Below are 6,067 nucleotides of genomic sequence, written 5' to 3' on the forward strand. Positions count from 1 at the left end.
GTGTGCCCGTCCTGGCCACCCCAAACACCCCCTGTACCAGTATCCCGGGAGTGATTCAGATGAGTAATGACAGGTGTAGGGCAGAAGTGAGAAATAATTAAAATTGGCAGTGCTTTGATGAGTCCAGTACTGACCAACCTCAGCACTAATAGGTCATGAGCCCCGGTCCTGCCAACACAGGGGAAACCACAGGCCAGGTCCTTGGTAGGTGCAGGATTGGCTTTAAAATTGCTTCACTTTGTGGGGTGTGTGAGGGAGTTATTTTCCTTTCTGTCTCTTCATTCCTGAGCCTGTAGGAATCGGGTTTTGAGGCGTTTTGCAACGATCACCGAGGACAGAGGTTTTTATGCGGAGGAAACTTTCACATGATGGGATGATTACAGGAAGTCAGGCTTTGAGAGGCAACTAAATAAACTAATAACAGCAAGTATCAGCAGATTTGTGATGAAACCGTGGAGGCCTGGCAAACCCAAGGCATTATTAGTTCCAGATGCTGCTCACAGATAAGTATCTCTGGCCTGAGCTTTTCTAATTACCTACAGAAACTGAGCTGTCACGTCAAGGTTCCTTTCAAAGCTCCCTGAGATTCACTGCAGTCCACCAGGATGGGCTGATATTCATTTGTATTTCCTCTTTTTTATTTGCTACTTCGGAATTTACCGATTGGAATCCCATTTCTGTGCTGTGCTTGGGTTCAGGTGGGAACTGGTGTCTCCGCAGCGGCGTGAAGGGAGCAGACAGTGGGATCCAAACCCACTGGGTGCTTCAGCTGGAGCCTGAATCCGAGCCCAGTTGGGATCTGACAGTGCTGCCTGATAAGGGTAATTTATTCTGAGCAGCTCGGGACACCTCTGCCAGTGCCATTTCCATATCTCTGCTCACGGAGGGCTGATTAATGAGGAGTGGAGTCAACTGAGGTACCCGAGACCAAACTCATCTCTGCTGGAGCGTCACTGCCTGACATCAGATAACTTCCTGCAGGGAGGCAGCTTTGATCAGGCTGCAGCAGTGGGGGAAATGGTTGGGAGCAATACCTGATGTTTTGCATCTGGTCCATTGTAAAAACTGTTTTCATGTTTAAAAATAAGTTTCTCTCGGGGAGGAATCGCAGCGCTGTGGTAACTGTGGGCCCAGCCCTGAGCCCTTCCCTGCACTGCTGGCGTTGCTGACAGCACCTCCTGCTCCTGCTGTCCTGATCACCCAGGGGGAATTCTGCCCCTTGTGTTTTTGCAGGAGGAAATGTGCTTTTGTGTTTAGAGTTGGGTGGGAGGGAAGCCCCCTGAGCTGGTATGGCTGAGGAGCTGCAGTATGTGCCTGCTGCTGGGTGCTGAGGTTAGGAGACTGTTTCCTTGGAGCCTGTGTGAAGTCCCTTTTAAAGAGGACACAGTTTTCCTCTGAGAAACCTTCCCCTGCCTCCTTCCCTGTGCATGTTTGTAGCTGAACATCACAGGATGAACCTGGGCTGAAATGGAGAACATCCTTACGACATCTCCAGCCAAACACCCTCCCTCTCTAGACTAACCTGGGATGTCCATCCCTGCTGTGGGATCCTTCCATCTGGGTTTGGATTGACAGTCAGCTCCAGAGAAAGCACAGGATGAGCTCAGGCCAGAGAACACAGAGAAAAAGTGAAGCTTCTTCCACCAAGAGAAGGTGGCTGGGATGGGGGGTCATGTTTGTTTGTTTAACTGGAGGTCCCTGCCCTGAAGACTCTCAGTTGGGTCAGTTGTTTGCAACCCAAGCTTGTTACTGCCTAAAAACTGGTAGAACTAGATAAAGACAAAAGGAATTTTCCTATAGCCCCGTGGGCTACAACAGATAATAACAAACTGGCCTGACTCTATTAAAAAGACATTTAAGCATTGGGTCATGTTGTTTAGTGGTGCTGGGATCCAGCAGAGCCAGCTGGATTCCCAGAAACCTTGCTGCACCCACTGGAAAACAGCTGCTGGGAAAGGGCCAGTGAGGGGTTTGTCCCTCAGGCTTCAGAAGGCCAAATTCTCCTTTTCCTTTTCCTCATTATGACTCTGACAATGGAGCTATAGAGGCACTTCTGGAGCCTCTGCTGTGCTGTACAAACAGAAGGAAGGGCAGTGCTGCCAGACTGAGCCTTGCAGCCCAGGGAAGTCCCAGCTCAGCTTTTTGTTCTGCCTTCCCAAGGAAAAGGCTGTGGGAGACACTGGGAAAGATTGTCTGCTTTGGATATCAAAGGTCTCTACAAACTTACATGGCACAAGCTGTGCTTTTCGCTGGAAAAGCACCTGAAGCAGCCACATCTCCCTTTGGAGAGCAGCTCACTTCAACCTGCTCCAGGCTGCTTCCTCTTACTGACTATTAATTGTTGAAGTGTTTTAATAACCTTTGCTCAAAGACAGCTGAAATTCCTGGCACATCACAGGACAGCTGGAGAGGATGTTTGACAGCTGTCAGTGGGAAAAGCTGTGTATCCTAAAGGGATTAAAGCCCTTGCTTTGAAGTTTCTTGCAGGTTATACAGAAAAGAAGCCAGGCTGGGAACGAGGAGTGCAGAATGACTTCTGTGAGGTCACACTGCACATCGACAGGGGAGGGAAAAATTGGAATATTGGGATGTCACGGACACATGGCCACTGTGTACCTTGGGCAGCTCCTCCAGGTGCAGCCCCAGCCCTCTCCTGAGGGCTGGAGACCCGCTGAGTGATGTTGTCCTCAGTCACTGAGCTGCTGATCTGTCCCCAATGAAATGCAGCTAATCACAGTCTGCCCCTGGATGTTTAAAGAGGGTTTAACAAGCCAAACACGAGTGCAGCCCTGTTGCCTTAGAGAGGGTGTAGCTGTGAGCAAAATTTGGCCCTCTCTTCCAAACCTTGCAGTTTGTCTTGACTGCTGCATGCTTTATTTTTAGAGCATCATAAAAGGCTTTTGTTCCAAGGTATATTTAACAGGGGAGTGGAAGGGAAGTGGGAGGGTTTTGTACAGGGAGAATGTATCTCTTGGTCTCTTTCTTCTAAACCCACCCCCTCACCAGATACTCTTGGAGGGTGGAGTATAAATGAAAAAAAAAAAAAAAGAAAAGAAAAGAAAAAGAGAGAGAGAAAATAATAATTAGAAATACTGAAATCACAGTCAAAGGGATTGTCTGGGCGTCCAGGCCTGGAGGCCTCTCAGGCGCCATAAAACACACACATTATCCCAGAAAAGACGAGGGGATGGAAGGGGCAGGGCAGGGGTGGTCCTGTCTGGCAGGAGCTGGTGGAGGAGGCAGCTCAGTGCCCAGGTGGGGAGGGCTGTCCCTGCTTCCCACCAGGACACATCACACCCACACTGGTGCGTGCTGGGCTGGCCTAAAGCTGGCTCAGGGCGGGCTGTGAGGGTCCTGTCAGGGGGGAGGTGGATGGGGAGCAGGAAAACATTTTCCTCTGGCCTTGAAAAGGTGTTTGAGAGAGCTCTGGTGGTACCCAGAAGCAGCCAGACATGCACAGCCCCACAGAAGGGGCAGGTTGGTGCTGGGAGTGATGCTCCCCAGTCATTCCTGGGGGCTGGGAGAGCCCCCGGTGCTGGGGACAGGGACACAGGGAATTGCATGAGGGATGAGGCTGGATGTGAGAACCAGCACGTGTCTTCCAGCCTGGCCAAGTCTCTTGTTCAGTAAGATCCTCTCAGGAAAAAAGGTGAAGTCCTGGAGCAAAGCTAAGAAGAAACTTAATGCTAAAAAGCAGAATTAGTAAAACTAAGAGAGTCGTTCACAGCTGTCCTCGGGGAATCCCAGAGAATTCGTTCAAGGAGAATCTGCGCTTTGCCTTCCCACGGGGGACCTCGTGGCTCCTCAGGCAGATTCCAGACAGGGCACAAAGCCTTGCCAGAGACTGTCAGGCAGCACCAGGAGCCTGCTAAGGCCAGACTGGCCCTGTCTGTCCCAGTCCCACCTGAGTGGTGTTGAGCTGCAGGTGAAGCAGGGGTGGGCTTAGACCCCCAGAGGTGGAGCCAAGGCTGTGCCAGAGGCACATTAGTCACAGACCTTGGCTCTGGGCAGGCAGAAGGTTCTGGTGGGTTCATTTTCCTCCTGTCCCCTCTCCTAAAGCAGCAGTGTCATCCCTGCTGGTCTGCAAAAGGCCAAGGCTGAAAACCTGAACCAAATCCAGAGGTGGATTTGGCCTGGCAGTGGTGGCACAGGACACCTTTCACCCGGGCAAAGCCTGTCACTGCTCAGCTTTGCCAGACACATTTCTCCCTCTCTTTTCTCTGACATGGGCTTTTCCCCACAGAGGTCAGAATCCCATGCCCTGCTGTTCCCTTGCATGGGCTGGCTCAGGTAGTGTTTTCTCCTCCTTCACTTTTGTTGCTGGAATTCAGTAAGTCTCACTGAAAGGTCAGAAGAAACTTGGAAATCCCCTCAGGGGATGGTGCTGCTCTGCACTACCCAGAGTCAGTGAAATACTCTCTGTCTGGGTCCTGGTAAAGGACAAGTACCCAGGACTGTGACTCTGGTCATCATGAACTGGGCAAAGCTTCATTAATTTGGACATATAATCAGAATATTGATCAACTAATGCCATGACTGCATAAGATTTGTGCTTTCCTTGGCTTAACAGGATATGTCCCTGCACTTGGTAGGGCGGTTGGGAGTGGATTATCTTAAAGGTCCCTTCCAACCCAAACCCCTCTGTGATTCTATAATTCTACATGGATTCTCTTCTCTTCTTTCTTTGTACTCTCAGCACTGCAAGGTCTGTGCTATGGCATTGGTTTGATCACCAGCCCTCATGCAGCTGATTTTTGGATATTGCTGTCCTGTGCTGTGCAAGCTTTTGGCAGCTGCTACTCTCCAGCAATCCCAAATGGAGTTTGCATTGCTCCAGACCTTTGGTTTCCATCCCCAGAAAACAGCCTTTGCCCAGCCCCTGGCTGCCTGGCAGGCAGGAGCTCACACAGCAGAGTGGAGGGGGATCATTGCTGGCTCAGACAAAGCTCAGCCCAGCAGGTCATTATCAGCAGATACACCAGGGTCACTCCTCGTGCTGTGCTCCGAGCTGGCCCTGCTGAGCCAGGAGCCACAGAGAGGTGTTAGAGGGTGTTGTACCCAAATTAACGTGCTCTGCCTTCACCTGTGCCTGTGTGGACACGCCTCGTGCCCGCCCCAGTGGGCTGGGGAGGCTGTTTGTCACCGGGGAGAGCTGCTCTGACTGTTATGTGAGCGCCTCCAAAACCTCCAAACCCGCGTTCACCTGCTGAGCAGGAGCCCAGTGGGACAGTCAGTGAGTGAGACACGATGGGGGGTGAGGACGAGGGGTGGAAGCCTTTCTTTTTCCCTTTGTTTTAAGGCTTGTATCAACTTGCCTCCTAAAATCCTCTCCTGCCTTCCAAATCCAGTCAACGTTGAGTCACGGCTGAGCCCATCCTCTGCCTCCCCATTGCAACACGGATGACAGAAACCATCCAACAAGAGGGCTTGAATCCACGATGAGTTTTGTTCTCTTGCATAAAACCTTTTCCCCATTTACAGGTGAGTTGCTACAGAGGTGTTGCCTGCGTGGTATTCCCGCAGCCAGCTCCCAAAACGGTGCCTGGACTTCCCGCTGGAATAACGCTCGGCAGAAGGCAGGAGGGAACGGTATGGAAAAAGGTCATCCCAGAGAGCTGCTCCTTCCACATCCAGTGTAATGCAAGGATTCCCTGGGCCAGCAGGACTTGGCATCTAAAATTAGGAGGGGGGGGGGGTTAAAGTTATTTTTTTAAGAGGAAAATTTCAAGAGGGGGGGAAAAAAAGCCTCCACATCTACGAAGACATTCTGGAGCGAGCAGCTGAGGGAAGGTGAGGAAAGGCAAGAAAGGGTTATCCTGTACAATTACCACATAGGAATGAGAGGAAAATAAGAGCCTTTTCTTCTTGCCTAATTTATTCCCTTATATATATAGAGAGAGAGTATGTATTTTTATCTGTGTATTTATATATAAAGAAACAGCAAAGGACAAATCAACCCCCGATTCATAAAAATGACAGTTCCTTGGCATCGCGGGAGATGGGAACGCGTCCACCAAGCTGAAACTAATTATCACCCAGCTGAATACCTGATTCCACTCCTTTATCC

Source organism: Manacus candei, unplaced genomic scaffold, assembly GCF_025592945.1.
Source record: "Manacus candei isolate 608988 ecotype Guabito, Panama unplaced genomic scaffold, ASM2559294v1 h1tg000070l, whole genome shotgun sequence".
Taxonomy (NCBI): Eukaryota; Metazoa; Chordata; class Aves; order Passeriformes; family Pipridae; genus Manacus; species Manacus candei.